Here is a 23,016-nt window from a genome sequence, read left to right on the forward strand (position 1 = left end):
TGAAGATACTGATATCATATGAAACTAAAAAACCTAAGGAATACATTAGTACCAACCATGTCATACTAGGTTGTCAGGAAGGAGGTTAAAAAACACTCCAAATTGCACTACATTTTTGGCAAGCTTTCGCAGCTGTTGTTGCCTGTTGGACTTGAGTTTACCATGTTATGATTTGAGCATATTTGTTATGCTAAATGCAGTACCTGTGAGGGTTTCTGGACAATATTTGCCATTGTTTTGTGTTGATAATTGATTTCCAATAATAAATATACATTTGCATAGAGCAAGCTTATTTCCCCACTCGAATGTTGATAAGAGTATTAAATACTTGTCAAATCTCCCTTTAAGGTACATTTTGAACAGATAAAATATGTGCAATTAACTAAGGACAATCATGCGATTAAATATTTGAATCGATTGACAGCCCTAATTGTAACACATTCTACAACCAAACATATATTAAAAAATATTTTTGCAATATAAATTCACTGATTTAGTTATAGACATGCTGTATAGTGTGATACTATATTATATAACATTTTTATATCAGCAAATGCCAAGTACTCTGGCCTTGGTTTAGTGTTGGCCAATTAGGTTGTAACTGAAGATCTCTCAAAAGATAATTTCTCTTCACATGGCATTGCTTTTGATTCCAAGGTCTCCAATAAAGTAAGAGGCCTCAACACAAAACACTGTTAAAACCCCCATACACCTTGATCTGAAAACGAATTCAACTGCAAACGATGTAGCGCCGAGTGTGAATGCTAGGCTCTTGTGTTGTCCCATTTCCAGAAATGATAGCTTTTCCCCTCTGTGGTACCACTTTCTCCTTGTTCTCCTTTGCCTTCCCTCTGTGCCTCTCTCTCTCTCTCTCTCTCTCTCTCTCTCTCTCTCTCTCTCTCTCTCTCTCTCTCTCTCTCTCTCTCTCTGAAGCTACTACTCCCCCTCTCTTCTCCCAAACAGGCCGACCCAGCTCAGGCCCACATGTAGTGTGAAAACTGCTCCATTGTATTGGAAAATCTGTGGGAGGGACAAAAAAAAGGAGGAGGAACAGGGTGCAGTGGTGGAGGTGATTAGGAAACCAGATCCACGGCTCGGCTTCAAAGGGAACTGGATCTCTCCGCAGTGCTTATTGATCAGCCAGGAATATTGCCGGTCTCCTTGGTATTGGGTTGAATTCTAGCTGATATATCATGGAGACACTGCGTTGCCTCCACATATATTTACATCACAGTGCTTGTAAGACAATGCCTGTAGCTTAGCATGCAGGAGATACATGCTGGTTAATTATTGGTGTTTGCAGTGTGCCTGTTCAGACCATAGAGATGTTGTTGTCGTCTCCCAGCATTAATCTTGTATGTCTGTGCTTTAAGGGTAGATTTTTTGGGGGAAATTTGTTGGCTGGGCTTTCTGTATGTCCTGAAAGATCAAGGGAGGCAACAACAGTGTCAGCCATTGTATTATTTAACTCCCTCTTTCCTGTCCTCTCATTTTCTTTTCCATCCTAACGTTATCTACCCCCCTCTTGCTTTCCCTTTTTTCCCTTCCCTCCCTCCCAGAGAGAAGGCACATGCAGAGCCAAGTAAACACTTTGATATGCGGAAGGAATCTCTCCCACCCCACACCCCCTTCTCTTTCTCTCTCACTCTCTCCTCACAGCCTATGTAGGTCATCATGACTCACTCCTTTATGCTTCAAAAGCCGGATCCCTACTCAGTTGCTCTATCTTGAGCCCTCTCACGTTCAGCGTTGTGTAAGAGAAGTGTGTTTGAGTGTGCAGGCAAAGGAGCTACAGACGCCCATTTTATGTTTGAAATTGTTTTTTTCTGCTTAATTTGTACTCCAGAGTGGTAATTCTCATGTTTTGTTTGTTTCTCTGGTACTGGACATATAGCTTTCCCCTGCAGTATACCGTTTTTAGAGGAAAAACTGCACACACAACTACAACTACACATTTGTACTATAACAACCAGTCCTGCTTGTCTCTCTTCTTCTCTGCACACTGCATTCACTCTGACCTAGATGCTGAATCCATCAGCTGCGGCAAGCAGATTTATTATTGCGTCAGAAATAAAATGCTTAGGCCTATTTCCAGATTTTTGGCTGAGATTTAAGTTTGCTATCAGAGTGACAGTTTGACATTGTCTTGTCTCGACTTCCTGCTAGAGATGCACCGATACCGGATCGGGTATCGGGCCGATACTGACCCAAATAGCTGGATCGGGTATCGGCTATATATTTATTTGTTACATTTTGTTTTACAAAGTTAGGAAAGCAATATTTAAGTCAAGCCTGATGTTGCCTTACACATAAAAGAATGATCACAGTCACTGACACAGTGAGGCATACAGCTTATTAATTAAACACTGGTATCAGATCGGTATTCGGTATCAGCCGATACCTCTGGCTCAGGTATTGGTATCGGGACTGAAAAAGTTGGATCGGTGCATCCCTATATTTCTGCTTTATGTTATGCAGGTTTTCACCTTTTTTACAAGAATTTTATTTAGATTTTTTATTCATCTATACACCAAGGCGTACCATTTTTAGATTAATAATACATATGCTCACAGTTGTTAAGCCCACACCCATTGCGTGACCATGTTAACAATCCATTAGGGTCAAATCCAGGCCAATGCACACTGCACATCTGTTGGTGCTTGTTTTTACTAGTACTAAGTTCTGCCTGCTACCTGTTGACTGGTTAACTCACGATTTGTGTGAGATTACGTGTCTCACCCTTGTGAGGGATTGTTTAGCCATGTTCTGGTGTGGAGGGAAGCCCTTTCTTCTGTGCTCCTTCCACACATGGCAGAGTATCTGCATATGAATGCTGCCTTCTGCTTCTCAGCTCTGACACCGAAGACACCCCTCTCACCCCCATTGAAAACCAGGGCCTCTTCACATGCGCACGCATGCGTGTGTCTTTATTGTCAAAGAGGAGGTTTTTTTTTCTTCTGTAAATTCAGAACATTATTTTTGACCTTTTTAATTTGAAGTTAGCAGATGAGATGAGTTTCATGTATCAAGATCATCTTCTTGTGAGTGTGTGAGTTTAAAGGGTACGGCGAGGTGCCGGGGGCTGCAGTCTGTCGGAGGCGTTTACTGGTGAATGCCAGGATTTGAGGACCAGCTCACCATCCTGACCCAGATCCCAAATGGCCTTAGCGTGTCACATGTGTGTCCTTTTGTCCTCCTCTCTCCAGGGCTGCTTTCATATTGGCCAGACCTTGGAAGGGGAGAAAAGAGAGCACAGGGGCTTTTTTTTGATGAGTCACTCAAGCGAACAAAAACAGAAGGAGGGGTGAAGGAAAAATACAATGCCCTGCAACCCTGTCCACCCCCCCTTCAGTGCTTCCTGAAAACACTCCGACATTACATCACACACGCACAGGGCTGACAGTTAAGTGTATCCAGTAGCCCTAATGGTGGTCAACCGTTACATGCAAAATTATGCCATAACATAAAAGGACATGCTGAGAGCACATTTAAGGCGAGCACAATGGGGTGAGAAGCTGAGGAGGGATGTGCATCTGTGTGCAAGATGAGGAGGGGGTAGGGTGTGCTACGGTAAAATGGAAGCTTTGTGGAGGGAACCTGAGTAGGCTGGCTTTTGGGGCTGTACATTCACACGCCTGTATCATCTGTCCCTTTTCCCTAGCCTCAATGCACCCCTTGTCCTCAGAGCTGCCTAACCACATTGGACCCTCTTGCAGCCACTCAACTACTAGTAAGACCAAGAACCTCTGTCCATGAAACAGTCCAAGACTGAGACAGTGTAATCCTGTCCAGTGCAGCCCAAACTTCCTGTCCAGTATTCCATCTGTACCATCCACTTTTTTTTTTTATAGCCCAGTCAACAACTTCCATTCCCTTCAGTTACATTTGTGTATTTTCCTTTTTGTGTGTAATTTTAGTGGTAGCCTGCTTCTCTGGCATGGGTAAATAGAAACGTGTGCCAGGAGTGTAAACTTTCCAGATTTTGCCAGAAGGCACAATCATGACATGTATTTCTAGTCTGTGGTTTTCTCCGTCTTCTGTCTCTCGTGCTCATCTTCAAAGTAAGTTTTCCGTAGGAGAGTGGGCGTCTGCACTGGGCCATCAACAGGAAATTCCAGCCTTGGAGTGTGGGGGTAGGGGACGGCTGGGAGAGAAGTGAGGAAGATCAGGAGTTTGTTTAGTAGCGTTTCGAGAGCACCCAAAGGTCTCTTGACTGGTTTGGTCTGCATGTGAGCTCCCTCTGGACAGTTAAATGGGAAACGAAAAACAACATCTTCAATACTATTTTTGCACCACGTCTCTCCTTAACCTTATGCGTGTTGTTTTTTAACTATTTTAACCTCGGCTCCTTTCTTGACTTTGGCTTGCGTGTTGTTTTTTTGCTATAATTACCCCTCCATCATACTTTATGTGCATCCCTTCGTTTTCCACGGAAAGTTATTTGTGCTCAAATTCTTTGTTCAGCTTCATCATTGTTGCTGAGATGACTAAGCTGCTTTACCCACTTAGGTTTCTCATACTTAGAAACTCCAGATATTATCTTCAAAGACATTCCCAGTAACTAAAGTTTTTTATCCTTATTAGGGGTCTCTCATCGCCCTGAAGGGGATTCTTTCACAATAATGACCTGCTAGCTGTACATTATCCCGCTTATTACACGTCTACTTACTGAAGAAATCAATATTTTGACACAAAAACGGTCCGCCAGAGTCCAACATCTGAACTGCGCCCATAGCAACGGTCTGCTATACATGGCAACGGTCTGTTATACAGAAATTACAAACTACAGAACGCCGTGATTGACCAATCAGAATCAGGTATTCAACACAGCCGTGTAATAAATATAAATAAAATAGGAGTAGAAGGGTTGTTGAACTATTTGCTGTGGTAATTTGACTAATGAAAAAGAAAATGGCAATTGTTGCTTGTTGTTATGGTGACAACAGAACTCACGTCAATGGGGTCGTAAAGTGTGGTTGCAGCTCCTTAGAGCACCAAAGCATGGCAGAATCATCCCAAGCTAACCAGCCAGCTGTCCGCTAGCCAGCTAGCTTGGTAATTCCGCCATGCTTCAACACCACACTGCTTACAGAAAACAAGCCAAACATGAGAAACCACTGTCCCCGGGATGTACAGACTATGACGTTTCCATTCTACCAGTAGATAGGATGCTCTTAGAAGGTCTTCAACTTCAGTTTTGACAGTGTCTGAAGCTTGTGTGAAGTCCCCAAAGACTTTCGTTGGTATCATAGCTGAAGCAGTACAGCTGCGACGCCTGTTATGATATATGTTGCGCTGCTCTGGGAGCTGCTATGAGACACTAGAGCTGGTAGTATGGCCGACATTAGCATGAGCCTTAGAACAGCTAGCTGACATGGAGAGCTGACAGAATGCAACTCAGCTGGGATTTCCATAGTATTACTTTGTTGTGCAGCACTCATCATCCATGCACCTCAAGTGCACTACATAATATATTCACACACGACTGGTGGAACAAAGATATCATACAGAGGAAGGCAGCACACACCTACTTGCATTGCCTAGTACTACAACAGGGCTCGACAATAACAGTTGCCATGTTGCCATTGGCAAACATTTTGAGAAATTGGCCACCAGTTCTTTGTTTGCGTCTGAAATTCCATACTAACATGCTATGGAGTACACTAAAACAGTATGTGAGATATTTTAGTATGTCCGAAACCTTAGTATGAAACCAATAGTACCCAAATTGCATACTATTTCTGTTGAAATATTATATTATGCAACTTTGAATGCTGCAGCAACGTTCATAATGGACATTAACATCAATAACGCTTCAATTTAACTGTAAGTATAAGATTTCACTTTGCTAGGCATAATATATATTTAAATTAGTTCCGATTTTGATTCGTTTTGGTCACCTGAGGTTGACTCGGGTTACCATGGTTACACGTCTCCAACCGGCAAGGAGGCTCTCAGGAAGTGATGACGTAAATTACTAATCAGTGCGTCAGAAAAGATACATACTACTGTTGATTCACACAAAAGTATGTTTTTACAGGATTACAGCAGCTGCAGGTGACGGCTCTTTTCCGGTCCTTTTTCAAAGCTCATCAGTAATGGATTGCTGTCGGGGTGGAAAGACCATTTCAACCAATATAACAAATAGTGTATACTGGATAACATAGTCAACCCTGCCTTTAACATATAAAAAATGGAGACAGCAAACAGCAAAACGTACACCCCGAAATAAATACATTTTTAAAAGTTGCTGCATTGGTGAGCTTTAAATATTGTTGTTACAGTCAGAACCAGGACCAGACAACGCTGCACGTGTCAATGCTGCACATGCGTAGATGCGTTACTCGCACATGCATTCGTTTGAGACAATGTCGAAGCAAATTAAGTTATTCGACTGCGGGGTGAACTAACCCGTCAACATTACAAACATATGAGTAAATTGATCCAACTGACAAAGAACCAGATGAACCTGAACGAATATCATAAAGGAGATCTGTAACGCCTTGGGAGGCCAAGAATTGCGGCATCTTTGAGCTGGATGGATAATTATCTTATTAATTAATTATAATGAGCTTATTATTTTGTACTATCTATTATCTTATTATTCTTATATAAGAATTATGTTTGGTAACTGTAATAAATCTTTTATTCTTTCATGTCACATCTTTATTATTAAGCTGGCGTATAACCGCATAGTATCTTATAAGGTGACTAAAAATGGTAACCATATTTGTGCAGATGCATTGTTGTTGGCCTGGCAACCACTTTTAAAAGTTAGTGTTGAGCCCTGTACAACAAAATGGTATAGCTCCATCTCAACTTTACATTGCCTAGGACTACAACAAAAGCACATGATGTTGTCTGATTGTTACTCTGCACGTGTCATCTCCTACATTGTTGGGTAATATATTTTTTAACGTGAAAAATAGATTATTGATCAGTTACGAGCATCCCAAATCTGTATTGGTAAATTGAATGGCACTCCTCATGGAAATATGGTCATTGTTCTCATCATAAATGGCAACTAATTTCCCAGATACATGCGTGTTCCAGAAAACGCATCGTATACATTTGATTTAAAAGCTTGAATATCATATATGTTTTGTTAGAGGACCCAGCAGAGCTTGCTACGAAGCAAACAGTTGATGCTGACCATGTATGACATTATCATTAAAAGACTGCATTGGTGCTTAAATTCCTATCAAAGTTTTGTATTGGGTATTGGCCTTGTGAAATGGGGAATTGAAAAGGGAAATGGCCCAAGCAGTGAAAACCATTGCTGTTTTCTATTAATATTATTATTCCTTTTTCCTGCTTTCTTATCGTAATAAATCCTTTTGTTATCCTTTGTCTTCGCTACTCTCACATGAAAACAGTTTGTGTTACCTCTGTGGTAGGGCTGCACAGGGTTATGGGTTAAAGCTTTAATTGGCTAAATTGCATACACATGTTGATAGCTGTTGTCTGGGAATGAGTGTGTACGTGTTTGTGCACATCTGTGTGCAGGCTCAGGCTCAGAAGTGATGCCTTGTGAACAGTGAACACCGGAAGAACAATTCCCTCAGGGTAGTGCCTCTTTCAATTATTGCAGTTTCCATTTCGGACGAAGATGGAGAGCCGGTACGCATGCATACACACACCTAGACACACACACATACACACACGCTTATACTAAGAGATAAACAGATGCTAATTCAAAACTGCATGCAAACTGGTTGAGTTGTGCTGCTTGGCTTAGGCTAAGCATTAAGGCCCAAACACACAAAGCCGATATCAAAGAACTAGCGGTGATGAAGGCTGACTGTTGCGTCGCCTCATGCCGCTGTCCGACAGCTGACCATCGGCTTTGTGTGTCAGGGCTGTTAGGCCAAGTTGCCTATTAGATAGGAGCCGTAGTTGCCTTGTTATAGTCTGTTGATCAAGTTGCTGGTTTGGGCTCATAAGAATTTGCCAACCAGTCTTTCTATTGTCCAGGTTGAGTGATATTATGTTTGTTTTCCTCTTCCACTACTCCCTAACTGGTTTGGGATGTCCCTTTTTATATGGCCAAACTTAAAGGCGAGGATGTAGGGGATCATGGGATTGAGCCTTTGTCTCCATTTGACCGAAGGACCCTGTGATGTGTGGTCACAGCAAGCACGTGTCCCTCCAAGCTATGCTGCTCTTTTACTGGACTGAGTATATTTTTAGAATGATACCATGCTCCAAGCCAACTGTGTCATAATTTCAGTTATGCCACACACAACCTCGGCTTAAATGTTTACCAGAAAAACTGTATATAATATCTTAATAGAAAGATTTTGTTGACAATTTGATGGATATTTCCGAGGGTTCTTTAGTCTCTCTAGTCTCAGTGAAAGTGTCCTGAACAGCACTTGCTCAAACCACTAATTGGAGCCTTTCTGTCCAATCTGACGACCTTTATTGATTATTCCATTATGAGTGACTGTGGCCTGCCACAGACCTGACGTGGTCAGTTGTTAGTTTGCCTGCCTACCTGTTAGGTTTGTTTGTTCTGCCTCAGTATTCACTTCACTGAGGTTAAGGTTAGAGTTTGTTTGGCTTAGGCTAGCCAACATACTTAAGACTGTTTCATTGCAACAGTGTATTCGGATTTGCATAGAATGCCTGTTGAATGCGTGGTAGCAATGGGTGTGTGTAACAACTCAGCTATGTGTCCCTGCTGTATTGTTTTAACTTGTTGTTATTAGCATTATATCTCCGGTAGAACAGTGACTCTGCTGCAACGTTTGTACCGGGGAAAGCCAGCCATTGTTATCCTTAATGCTATACAGCACAAGTCTTTTGAACTTAAACAGATTGTGAATCCGAATGATTTTATTTACCCGACCAGAGTTGTTGGGGAGTAGTTATTACAATACCAATACCAGTATTGGAAATGCGTCCAATACTGCCCAAAACTTGGTATCGGGTATCGACAAGTACGCCAGTCCATGCATCAATCCGACCCAGAAAAAAATCAACTTGTTTAACCAGAAATCAATTCTTCTTTGCCGCTCCAAAACAGTAGCCTTCACTGTGCTGTCGCCCTGGATGTATCATGGCTGCCACTGGCAACTACTGTTTTAGAGCAGTGAAGAAGAACTGATTGCAGGTAGTTTGTCACGTGATGATAACAACAGTGTGGTGCTGGTGGAGAGTGTAACGGTAACGGTAGTCAGAGCAGGGAAAATGTCAGCTTTTTGGCAATATTTCACAGTGGAAAATCAAACAAGTAAAATGGCAATATGTACAGTATTGTAAGGCTTCTATTTTGAGGTATTTTGAGGTGTTATCACGCTGGTATTGGATCAGTACTCGGTATCGGCCGACAACGCAAGTTCACGTATCAGAATCGGTATTGGGAAGGAAAAAATGGTATCGGAACATCTCTAGTTGGGAGTTTTGTAAAGTGCTGCAGTGTGAGTTGGTCAGCTGATCTCGTTTATTAGTGCTGAAGTTTGGTGCTCTACTCCACTAACGTAAACCAGTCTCTGGGCGATGGGGGTACAAAGTAGTCACTTCACTTTTGTCTTACAGAGCTAATGATTAAGTTATTAAATCCAAAATGCACCCAAACGCTTGCCAATTTTGAAGATGAACTCTAGTATGTGCGCGCTGTACATGCTGCACTCTACTGTTGTACTACGGCTTTTTTCGTTCCGTCATCATTAACAATTTAGAAAAATGTACTTTCTGCATTTGTGAAACGATTCAGAATCATAGAGGGTAAGAATAGCAATTGTTATGTGAACCCCTAATGTTTGACTTGTCTATTATATATGACTGTGTTATTGCTGGGAATAGGATGTCGAAAAATAGGGCAGTATTGCACCCAAGGATTCCTGCCACCTCTGAATGAATGTAGTGGAAACGGGGGAATTTGTGAGCTCCTGCTCTGGATGATGACAGAATTCAGAAGCACTTTTAATTTACCATTTTTTTTTCTCTGGGCATCAGAAACTTAACTGGAATTTATATTCAAATGTTCCTCTGCTCAGCTTGATAGAGACATGGTCTCAAGGAGAATCATTCCTGAGCTTGCCCACGACTTTTAAATGGCATCCACACACCTTACGGTTCCTGCACTCGCATGAAGACGTGTACACACACAAATACACCCTAAAAAATCTGCATGTTCCTATTATGAATATTATAACTTCGCCACTGCCTGGCAGTCTGGCATCAGTTCCCTGCCCCCTCTTTAAGCAGGCACCGCCCCAGCCCTCAGCTGGCTGTGCTCTGCAGTAGCAGGCCTTTCATCCTTCCATCCCTCCATCCGGCCCTGCCCAGTGATTTATAATTCATCTGGGATCCTGCCTCCCTCCACCCCTCTGCACCAGGACAGCATTAACATTCTGTTTGGTCCCCAGCTACGCTGCACCCACGTGTGTATGTTGTGCGTGTCTGAGGAATGATTCCAAGCCAGCGAGGCTCCATTTGGAAGTGCTGTTATTGTAGCTGAATGTGTTCGCTCTGTTCTGGCTCTGCCTGCATTCCTCTGTCATTGTGGGGATCAGGTTGCTTGTCTGGCTGTCTGTCTGCTGCTGGTCTCTGCTGTTGGTTCTCCTTCTTCTCCGTCTCCGTATGTGCCAAGTCAGCTGCCCGTCCCACCTTCTGGTCCCTGTGTAATAACAGAAAGCAGTGCGGCAGAATGAGACCATGCATTGGCCGTTCTATCTCAGAGGGGTCTTCACCAGTACTTCAAGTTTATTCATAACATGTGACTCCTATTCCCACAAAGCTATAATAGACACAATTTCAGACACATGGTTTATTACTAGAGGTCGACCGATAGTGGATTTTTAAAGGCCAATATAATAATGATATGTTGGAGCAGGAAAAAGCCGATTGCCGATAAATTGGCCGATATCTGCTTTACTTCTGCACAATGTTATTTGACTTCTTTTGCATACACTGTTTTTAATAAATCTGTTTTTGTCACTCTGAATTGAATCATTAGTAAGAGAATATCCTGACTGATTTGGTGGATTACATCATTGGAATAAGTTATATTTATTTACAATAGGCGATGCGCTGTTCTGTGACATATGACTGTCCATGATTACTTCTGTTGTGCATCTTGTTGCATTGCTAAATGCCACTCAAAAACCATTCATGTTTTTGCATATTTCTATTATGTAAATTGCGTGCTCCGCTCATAGAAAACTCTTCTGGATATCAACTCAAGCGCTTCCTAAACTAACAGCCAACAACCAGCTGGCGATCAAGATGTTTTGGCTTCACTTTTGGTGAGCTGTCACCCTACAGCGGCAGTCTGTGAAAGACTTTCCTGAATGTTGCTGCTGCAGTCCAGAGTAGTATAGTAATATACTGTATATTACTCATTTTAACAGAGAGCAGACGGGCAAAACAACAATGCACTAAATTCAGGCGAAGAACCTTTTTTAAGTTATTCAATTTTTGATGCAAAGATTTGTACATTAGCAGGAATATTGCACAACATTGATGTGAAAGCAGTGCCCTGTTTATTTAAATGTGAAAGTGCAATAGAAATATATTGTCCCTAAAAATAAATCAATAATCTTGATTGATAATCGTGATTATCATCTTGGCCATAAACGTGCAGCCCTATGTGGTAGCTGTTCTGCAGCATTTTTCCTTTTCCTTCATTTCACTCTTCTCTACCAGTGTAAACGAGTTTGTTTCTGCTGGTCTTGTTCTCACACAAGGACAGACGGGGACAGAAAGGGGCTGAGGCTGCTAAGGAAAATTGCTTTTTTAGCTAACACATGGGATCAGTGCATTTGAACAAGCTAACATGTTAGCTGGTCGGTCTGAATAATGTTTCATTCAGCTTTAGCTTACTTTGAAACAATATCAATATAAGTACAGTAGCATTACACACGTCTATTTAAATAACCATCAGTCATGAATTTTGGAGTAACTGCAGGTTCTAATCTTGTTTATGGTAGGACTGTGCCTTTTGTTTACTTTTGGATCATTGATTGAGCCTGCTAAAAATGAGGTGAGGCAACGTATTCAGATTGAGTAATAAATATGAGGAATAGGGGGTTCTTCCTTCGTGGCTTTTATTGTGATAAAGAACGGTTATTGTGAAAGTCTTTGGTTGTGATGTGAAAACAGTCATCTAGCTCTTGTTCCTTTGGAGGTTGAATGTGTTTGTTGTAATTCACCGTGGACAGACACATCTGCCAAATGTATATAGTGATTAGTAACCCATACTTTGTGTCAAGAAAATGAGCACAAGTCAAATGCTGAAATGAGTAGAAAGCAGAGGAGACCAAAGTAAACAAAGCAGAGTGACACAGTGGGATAATACAGGTTGTAATGAATGAAGCAGGCCCAAGTAGGGGTGTGCAAGAGAGACTTGGTGAAGATGTCCTCATAGAGGCAGAGCACAATTAAATCCTGCCCACACTGGAGGGGAGAACAATTCATCGCTCTCCATTGACTGTCTTCGTTGACTTCAATTATGTCTGCTGGCAAATGCCTAAAAGTTGCTGAGTGGTGGGATGCACTACCAACAGAGTACTGGGTACTACCAACCCATCACTAAGTTTTTACAAGCTGTCGAACCAAAATACTGAGCCATTAAGAAGACAAAAGTGACTAAACTGGGGGATCCTGACGCTCAGTATGCCAACGTGTGCAGCAAGCATTTTGTCCAAATGTCAGTTTTAGGCTAACTATATTTCTGTTAGTTAAGCTAAAGCATTTTGACAGTATGCACCTCGTGTTATAGTGAAATGTGGATAAATCATAAAGCTATGCATCATTATGTTTGCAACTGCCTTAGCTAACTATAGTAGCTTGATAACACATAGCTAACATTAGCTCGCTAACAGATAATTTCATCATGTCCATAGCCGCCGTCTTTTTCACAAGTCCCATTCATTGTCTATGTAAGCAGCTGTGCAATGCATTCTGGTAGCGTGGCGTCGTGATTAGAGAGAATAGGCGTCAAATGTTTTCGGTGAACTATTTTCGTGATATAAGAGAATAAAGCTTCTAAACGAGCCGCCATGTGGGTTCCAGTTTGAAAGCTTGGAGCAGCAGCCCACGAGGAAAAGCGTTCATCCAATCAGGTGCCTAGTGCCTTGTATCTAGTGGCAGCCCATCAAGCGTCCAATGCTGGGAAGCGAGGCGATCCCTTGCGATAAAAAACGCCCCTATGGACACGTTCCATTATTTGTCATCCATCATCATTTCAGTTATCAACTGCACCTACCCTGGTAGACATAGGGTGCTAAAATGATTCTTTGGCATGCTGAAATGTGATGTTTTTAACTAGATACAGGCATTTTGTTAGCACTCCAGCCCTTGCTTGCATAATGTGGGACCGATTGTTTCCCCTCGAGTGGGCGTGTTTTTCAGAGTGTGACGTGTTGTGCTCTGTCTCTATTGGACAAAAAATAAAAAATAGAAGTCCTCATGCAAAACCGAATGGCTGTCAGCTGCTGAGATCTTTAACCATAATGTACAAGAGCAAACAATGCCTGGTGCAAGAGATGCAGAGTATGTGATGAGTTCAAATAGCGGACAGAATGTTATGTCTGAGGTATCTGTCCCTTTGTATGAAACTGGTGCGTTTTTAACCAAAACTTTTATCAGAATTGCATCACGGCTTCAAACATTGGACGCTCTTTAGATGATGGCGGTTGTACATTGGCGTGTTTGTGTGTGTTTGTGAGACATTATGATGCTCATCTGTGGAAAGGTCATATCCACCCTCTGTGTTTCTCCTCCAATGCATCTCTCTCTCGCTCTGTTCATTATCCATCCAGGCTTTCTCCCTCTGCTCTGCATTTATTTTTACCTCCTCACGTAATCCTTAATTAATGTAGATCCAGTCACCGTGCCTCACATTCTACTACCACACACACTTACTTGTACACATACACACTCACTCATTCATGTTCTCTCAAGCAGGCACACACACATTCAATCATTTATCTTCTCTGTCGGTCTCTTGCAGGAGCATAATGATGTAGATCACACACACACACACACACACACACACACACACACACACATCTTAACACGTTGCTCACTTTACAATAATAGGCAGATGGGCGGCCTCGTTGCTCAGTGAGCTAAAGCATATACCAAATAACCATCATGTCCCGGCTTCAAATCTGAACTGGGACCCCTGACGCATGTCATCTCCGTCATTCCCCAGCTGTTATAATGGTCCAAAATAAATAAACAGCAGAGACTTTTGTATTTGTTCCATCTTGACCACACAGTTTAAAGGAAAGCAGAATAATATGCCTTTAAGTTATCGACACTGATTTAGTAAAAAGTCTTCTACTTTTCAGAGTGTGTGCAGGTACTGGAAATAGTTGTCACATTTACTAAGACTGTCTCAAGAAAGATTAGATTCTGATAGGATAAATGTGTTGCCCATATATGTTTACTGTTTTGTTCTTCACGTTGAGCAGTTTGTTCCTCACAGTCCAGATTGTATGATATCATCACCTCTGTTATTCATACACCAACTTTGAGTCACAGACGATTAATGGATCTTATTTTCTGCACTGATCAACAGAAGAAAAAAAAACACTTTTTTTAGATTACGTATGTCAAGTGATTTTTGGAAAGGTTGTGTTAGCTGTCAGTAGAGTGATGAAACCAGTTATGATACTTTTGCAATTCAGTGGTTGACCCACACCATTGCGTTTTGTTGGATGCAATGGTGTAGACACATCACAAAAAATCCTCATCCCCAACATGAAGCAAGCTTGTTTCAAAGCCGAGCCTCCATTACAATATCCACCATAAGCACTGAACACTTACACCGATCAGGTGACGTCAATTAAAGGTTCTCTATACGATATCTAGCATTAATATAGTAGAAAACAACTATTTACTATGTAAAGATATAGAAGAATAATGTCTACCTGAGCAGAGGATGAAATCGCTCTCCCTCTGTGTGTGTTGTAATTGCTTCTCCTTGCTTTGTTGACATAGCCGGGCCGGCCATGTCTGCCATGGATGTATAAAGAGAACGGGATACAGCATTGTTGGCGGGCTCTCGTTCATTCATATGAGAGTTGCTCAGTGGCGCATGAAGCCAAAATGGCTCGCCTGCCGAGTTATTAAGTACCTGGATCATCCGGCGATCTTCCGCATCCATTGGGCCCATAGAGCAGGCGCAGTAGTATTTCCTTTAACTCCGCCTCCCAACCCTCGCTCCAGTGTCCACGTGATGGACATGGAAGTTGTAGTACCGCCGTTCGGCCACTACGGAGATTTGCAATAGAAATACTCCCAATATAACATTTAGCACCTTTTAAAGACTGTAAGAGCCTGAATGCAAGAGGCTGCAAATGCTGTGTGAGGAATGGGACCGCACTTCAGGCTGTGGCGTTAACCCCTGGTGTTGGCTCTGATATTTTTAGAAATTAGGTCTATGCTTAGTACACTATCTGTATATGAATATGACTTGGAAGTTGCATGGTTGTCTTTTCCTGTTTCATGTGAATCTGTGTATCTTATGTGTTGTCCCTCCTCAGTGTATATCCAGTTGTTTTAGCTTTGTGAAGCATATTGTGTTTCTATTAGTATAGAGTATGTTGCACAGCAGTTTGACCTGTCTTGACCGCTCGCCTGCAAGATGACTCTAATCAGCTTTTTGCAGAGTTGGGTTTTGTTTTATGTCTTTCTACACTGCTTATCAGATCAAGTTTTTATTGAAGTTTCAGTTCCAATACTTACTTATGGTATGTTTGTAACTGAAACCTTACCTGACGCTTAATGTTCAGGAATACGTGGATGATTTGATCTTCATTCAAGGCCTAAGAAGTATTAGCACATTGTTTTATGTTCCTATAATCTCTTTCTGCAATTCACAACCTGCCATCGTTTCAAACATTCTTTATTGGAAAATAGTTTTCCGCTCTCTTGGAAGGTGATTTATTCACCAGTTAGGCAATTTAGTTTTTGATGTAGGAAGGGTCAAGGCTTATTACTCTTTGCCAGAGATGTATTTTTTATTCACTCACATCCTTGATCTTTTCTTTCCATTAACCACTGAGTTTGTTTTATGTATCGTCAGACATGCCACACAGCTTATTTGTTAAATGTGGGATTCTGTAATTGCCACATTTATATTTGATGTGCTAGCCACAATATGAACCTGTCACAAATCGTGCCCCCGTATTATCATTATTAATTGTATTTCATTAACCTGGAATGCAAAAGTGTCTGTGTTGTAAATAAATGTGAAGCGCTACCACTGGTCACTGTCTTTAGTCCCTCCACATGTCTGCAACACAATAACACTTTATTGTTTTACATTCCTGCCACGCCAGAGCAAAACTGTTTCATCACGTTTGAGATACTTTTCCATTGTAGTAGGATTTCTTATTTCTGGTGTCGCATTTGACTCATTCTGACTAAACATCGCCAAACTTGACACTGATTCGTTGTTCAAAATTGTAAGGCTTTCTATGCAAGCTATGGCAGTAAGCAAATACAGTACTGTATACGCTGTATATTGCAACAGCTGCAGTGATGTTTTGGTTCCAGTGTGAACTGGCTCTTGCCTCTTAGCTTGAAATATTTTCAGTTATTTCGTGGCTACACAACATTCATGGCTACCCCCGACCCACGGTTGCAGGGCTGCGTTGTCACGGAAGCGTAACGGCCACCCTCCAGTACCCGCCCCCCAGGTTAAGTTCTCTCTCTGTGAGCATTTGTTGCCGTTGTTAGCGCTGTAAGCACTGTTAGTTGCTTGCTGCCGGCTCACACATCTCCATGTTCAGAACCATGTGCGGACAGTCAATCCTGGCTGCATGGGTTGTAGCTGCTGTGGTAGTGGGCCAATCACACGACGCAATAAATCGTAGAACGCTTGCGGTGATTGGCTGCGAGCAAAAAAAAACGGTAATCTTTTTCTAGATCTGGTACAAAATGGATCAATTGCAGGTGTCATTTGACTGGAGAAGTTTTGATACTACTTGGTACTGGGTTATTTCGATTGATACCTTAAAGGTATCAACTGATCTGAGCTGTTTAGATTCGTAAGCCTGGAGTCCAAACTCTCTGCAAGCCAGTTGAGAAACACTTCCTGAGAGATTGGAAGTATTACTTGATTTTTATTAAGAGCTGATATACAATACACAGTAAATAAACTCAGCAGATGAACTTGGTTCTGTCATTATTTAAGACTACATGGCATTTATTGCGACAAAATATTTACCACTCGCTTGCTTTTAAAAGTTTGTATCTGTACAGAACTGTTTGTGTCTTGAGCTCTAAATTCAGTGAGCAACTCAGTGTGGGTGTAGCTTAAGGCCAAGGCTGGAAGTGGCTAGCCAGGTAGCTGCTTCATACTTGCTGCCACACAGACTTCGCCTGTGCCAACAGTTTCTAACTGGAATCCTTACAGTATTAGGCAAGAAGAAACAGTGATGTTGAATTGAAAATAACAAAGCATCCCTTCAAATCACTTCCTTTAGAATATAGTCTGGTAAGTAGGACACCTTCAATATACGTTCTTTAGATAAGATAAGAAGATAAGATCTTGTTATTTTGTGCTTGGCTATGCGTGATTATTATGACACTTATCAGCATGGGTACATTCCCTGCATGGGAAGACAGGTCCACCAAACACTGTTGTTCTTTCCATCAGTCCTGCTTAACAACTCGGTCAGGGGGGTTGTGCATGTGAAAATAAGGCCAAGCTATCCAGAGAATTGGAGCAGATAATGTGGCTTCAGCTGATGTTTGAAGTGCCATTTTTGTTGTTGTTGTTGTGTTTGTTGTAGTGGTGGTAGTTTGGATTATATTGCTTGATAGTGTGATCACTACAAACCGGTTTAATGTTTTCAGGAATAGTACAGTTTTACTGCACAACCTCTTGTGTCAAAGTGACTAGACTGTTTGCCCTATGTGGTAGCTGTGTTAGACATGATATTTGTCAGCACATAGGAGTGTATGAATGAGTGAAACAGCTCTGTTTGGTCAGACGGTGGTCCAAAGGTCAGAGAGCGATTGAATCCTCATTGCTTGAGGTTGATATGCAGAAGCACTCTTCTATCAATAGGTTCCCCCTCTCTCTCCGTTCACAGCTCTTTCACTAGCTTCACTAGATAGGCCTGCATCTGTCTCATCCCTGAGTTGCTAGGCAACAGGCTTTCCATGTGTGTGCATGTGCATGCGCTCACACGTTGCTGTGGCAATGTCAGGCTTTTGCCTGTGAGAGAGGAGAGAGAGAGAGAGATGTTGAGAATAGAGAGGAAGGCAGATGAGAGAGAAGAACTCAGAGAGGAGAGGGAAGAAATGAGAATGAGTCAGAGCACTGATGAAGCTGAGGGATTGAGAGGAGAGAGCCAAAAAGCACTAGATTGTCTCTGGCCTTTCCTGCAGCCTAGCTGCATATATATACAGGCCTGCCACTATCTTTGCGAGGTCACTGGCAAAGACAGCATGATTTACCAGACTGGCAGGCAGGCAGGCAGCAAGCACTGAGCTGTTATTGGATGGAACAGGGAGGTGTAAGGGAGAGTGAACGTGCTCAGAATAGAAAATCAGACCAAGTGATTGGATTCCTCCCCACATCTCACTCCTCTCTTGCTTTCTGGCTCTCTCTGCTCCAAGAGCCTTATGGATAATAGGACCACTCCCACTCACTCACATTTCAAATATATTTTGTCATTTCCAGATGCCCTTGTGTGTCTGCTGCTCAGATCGACATATAAGCATGACGACTTTTATTAAGTAGGAAAAGATTGAGATCTGATACTGTTTTATTTAACCCCAAAACTTGTTTTCTGAAAATACAAACTAGTTCTAGGAACAATAGTGTATAGAGTATGTAGGCTAGTATACTAAACCCATATCTTTTATAACTTTAAAAGACTAATCTAGAAGCACGAACCCTCAACTCTCAAGAATCACTGCTCTTCTTTGATACAACGCTCTACACTCAGTCATTCTGCTCCTTTCGTCTGTTCTAGCATAATGCATCTTTCCTCTCAGCGCTCGTGTGTGTTTGCACATGTTTGTGTGTGTGCGTTCATGTGCCGGCCTCTTCTTTCTCTACACAGGTTTATAATGAAGTGAATGGGCCCAGGTCAGGGACTGAGCAGCCAGGCTGGTCTCTGGTTGCCAGGATACAGCAGTCGAGCCCGGCTGGCTTTATTTGCACACCAAACAGGCTAGCTAGCCGCTGCTGCTGCTGCTGCTGCTGCTGCTGCTGCTGCTGCTGCTGCTGTCCTTCTATAGACCATTATACTGCACGGCATGTCCATAGACAGCTCTACACATATGCACAAACTGGATGAGATGTTGTTTCCATTCTAATGTCATAATAACCAGAATACTTAACTGGACATTTGCAACCAGCATTTTCTGGTATTTCATAAATTGGAAAAAGAAATGTGATTCATTTGTGTTTTTAAATTCGACAACAAAATACTTTTTATTAATCATGACTATGATGCAGTAACATCCTTCAATACAATTTCAAAATAATTGATCATGAATAATGATGCTGTATGAATGACAGATGTATTTTATCACATCATGCAGGCTTTTGGCATGGTGTGGTAAAAACAGTGGTTGGTGAGAAATCTGTGTTTGGAGTGAGAGTGGCTGGGCTAAAGTCATTTGATGTGTCATTAGATAGGGATAACTGAGGGATGAAATGGGACGCAGCAACAGATGACTTCAGACTTGACTTGCTGCTCATCCTACTTAAGTTCAGACTTGACCCAAATTTGTAAATAATGTCAGATGAACAATGAGTCTTTTAGAGTGTGGTATGGCAATATGACGTCTCTGCCGAAGCAAAATTGTGATTTTTGCTACCTTCCCTAAAACCTATAATAGCGTGCAACTGTGGGTGATGCTGAATCAAACAACAACAACAACAAGCCGTGTCAGTACCTGTGTTTGGTACTATATGTCTGTAACTTTAAGAGACTTGAAATACCTTGGTATAAACAGAACACTATTGTGTGCGGAATGTGAAAGACATGACATTTGCTTTTGAATGCCCCATAAAACACCTTTAGCCACGTCTGTGATTTTAGCTGTAAGCATTAGCTATAAACTTGTGTAACGGAAAATATTGCTGCACTGTCAGATATGTTGGATGGTCATTGACTCAGTTCGAGCTGCGTTTCAGTGCAACTTTTGATTTGATGTCTTTTGGCAGGTTTCACTTTCCTCCAAGCAGGCCAGATCAGTTTGTTACACATTAGAACGGTTATTTTTGCGTTTCCATTATCAAAAGTTGTGGATGGTACCAATAGAATCGCTCCATTTTTGGTACCACCTTGGTCGAGGTTCCAAGCGACCTGAGCCGATACTTGAAGGTGGAGTTAAAACGCTGTAGACCACTGATCGGTCAAAGAGAAGCGTCACTTGCGCAACAGGGGACATCCGGCGCAAACCTTGGATTTTTAAATGGCCAAGCTGCCATCAATAGCGGCCGCAATTTTTAATTAACTCAACCCAGATATTAAAAAATGGCAGCTCAATAAACTGCGGTGTACAATTGACGAAGTGTAGACGTTTCTCTGTTGATAAAAAAAAAAAAATGTCTTAGTCATCGTAAACCTTCTTGAACATATATTTAAAACTCACACACTTAAAAAGAATGTGGTGGTGCATGAATATTTCACTTCAGTTGCAGGCTCCTTGTTAATTTTGACTGTGTTGCTACAGCATGGGTGATGACTTTCAAAGGGAGTATAACCATAAGTATATAAACTTAACTTGAATTTTTGTGCCTCATAAACATTTCTGGTATGAGGACACTTTGACCCCTATAACACTTGCTTCACCATTTATGTTACTGTGTGTAAGCCATATCTGTTAACCAACCCTGAGATCAGTTGACCGACTGTCAGGGAGTTTGCTGCTGATTTGTATCTGATTGTGCAATAGGTAATTGGGTTTGTGCACACACCACGCTACATGACACACACAAACATGAGAACAGACAGCTGAACAACACAGCAGCTGCATACAGGGATGGGCTTGTTGCTCTCGGTCTGTCAGTGTGAAAAATGTGAGGTGTGTTTCTGTGTGTACAATGAGAGTCATGACTTAGGAGTGGCATGAGTTTGGAGTAAACAACTACTTTTCTACTCTGCACGTGCACCTTCACCTCTTTCACTGCTGTGTGTGTGTCTACATCTTTGTGGTTTCCCATTGCTGAATGTTGTTTCCCTGTATATAATCAAGGATGCATGTTCTAGCAAAATTGCTTGCAATGCTAAAACTTAGTAAGGTAAAAATCGGTCCATGAAGCCTCCATGTTTGAGGTCATAGTTTTGAACATGTTTAATGCAGCAGACGTCTGGAACTACATTAGCATTTATATTCTTGAACCTAGCAGTTTTTAATACTTTGCACTTTCATAACGACTCACTGGGGTAAATACAGCATGTATGTATTCATCCCACGATGTTACACTATACAGTAATAGTATTTATGAATATAACATTATTATTGAACTTATTTACAGTGCACATTAATATACCTCCCCATGCTTTAAAAGGAATAAAGCCACAGCCGCATGCACTATTATTTATTATGGCTGCATTTACACCTTTTCATAGATTTGGCATCATTGAATCACTCTTGAGGCTGGTTAGCTTAGCTACTAGCTGCAGAGTTAGCTGGATTCATGGCATTTTATACCGAAATTGTTTTAAATGGAGAATTAATATTTGTTTAGGACTGCACAATTAATCAAAAAGCTTTCGAAATCACAATATGACCAACTGTAGTTTTCAAATCACAGGATGAGGAGGAAATCACAATATTCATTAAAGGCGAATGTGTGTAAAAATACATTTTGAATTAAATATTGTCATGCTACGAAGATGTCCTGGCTTACACATCATATTCTACAGGCTTAAGAAAACATCTTTGTTTTGTACAGATCCCCACAAACATCACACCATAATCATTTTAATATGTTTTTCAATGGAAATAAGAATAATCATGTAAAAGTCATCATACCCTCTGTCTCACATCATATTGCAATGCAATATTGGTCAATTAAATAGATAGCAATTAGATTTTTTTTTTTCAAAATTGTGCAGCCCTATATTTGTTGTCATTGGCCAGTGCTCATTTTGCATGACAGTTTCACCAGTTGTGAGATTGTTAGACACAGCCAAGAGTTCATTTTAATTTTAGCAAGTAGGTTCTTAAATCACTTCACATTGTCAGTCTTGGGCCTTAATGTGACGTTTCCTAAATCTGGTACTATAACATCCTGATGTAAGTGTGCTTGTGGTGTGTGCCAGTGCATCTGCGAGTGTGCACACAGTATGCTGCAATATGCTGAAGTGTTGGCCTCTATCTGACCGCAGAGGGAGTGGCTCAGAGGATAGAGAGGATGCTACAGGAGGATAGAGAGAGAAAGGAACTGGGGGACATAGAAAGAAAGGTGTGTGTGTGTTTATGTAAGGGAGAGAGAAGGGATGGATAGTAGTACTGGCAGGTCCTGTCCTTCATTTGGGAGAGATTGCTTCTCTGGCTCACCTCTCGCCACTTCTTTCTGCAGTCACCATCTCCATGGCCAAGTCTAACTTGGCTGACGTCATGTATAAAACATTAAAACTCAAACAGTGCTGCCCCTCTTCTTTTTCTGGTATCAAGGCATGAGTGTTATTAGGAGTTTTAGCAATGGTCAGCAGACAATAGGCAAAAGGGTGCTCATATCTTAAACCAGACCGTTTGAATATTGAACTGAAGCTGATTTAAGTTCTCTCTGAAATTAATATTTGCATTGATATTTGATATCTACTAATTTGTTAAGAATCTCCCCAGAAGTGCATTAAAGTTGCTAAATTCGATATCCAGAGCATTGCTATTGCAGGAAAAACAACTATTTGCTATGTAAAGATAGAGGATTAATGTCTACCTGAGCAGAGAATGAAGTCGCTCTCCCTCTGTGTGTTTGTTGTAATCAGAGCTTCTCTGTGCTTTGTTGACCTCGCCGGGCCGTTCATGCTTTTAGTGCATGTTTGTGCATGTGAGCGAACCCCACTGGCTAGCTCACGG

General features: G+C 41.6%; 1 protein-coding gene across 3 annotated transcripts in view; it reads left to right on the top strand.

Annotated features, from left to right (window-relative positions):
- The window catches only part of ankrd11 (ankyrin repeat domain 11), a 124,118-nt gene that overhangs the window by 66,861 nt on the left and 34,241 nt on the right, over window positions 1–23,016 (top strand). The window contains exon 3 of one of the 3 annotated variants that reach the window (XM_074615584.1): window positions 3,662–3,730. The exons of the other annotated variants lie outside the window; for them this stretch is intronic. The gene's annotated coding sequence lies outside the window, so the exon portion shown is untranslated. The remainder of the gene's footprint in view (window positions 1–3,661; window positions 3,731–23,016) is intronic. 3 annotated transcript variants of the gene reach the window in all.

This window comes from Sebastes fasciatus, chromosome 2, assembly GCF_043250625.1.
Source record: "Sebastes fasciatus isolate fSebFas1 chromosome 2, fSebFas1.pri, whole genome shotgun sequence".
Taxonomy (NCBI): Eukaryota; Metazoa; Chordata; class Actinopteri; order Perciformes; family Sebastidae; genus Sebastes; species Sebastes fasciatus.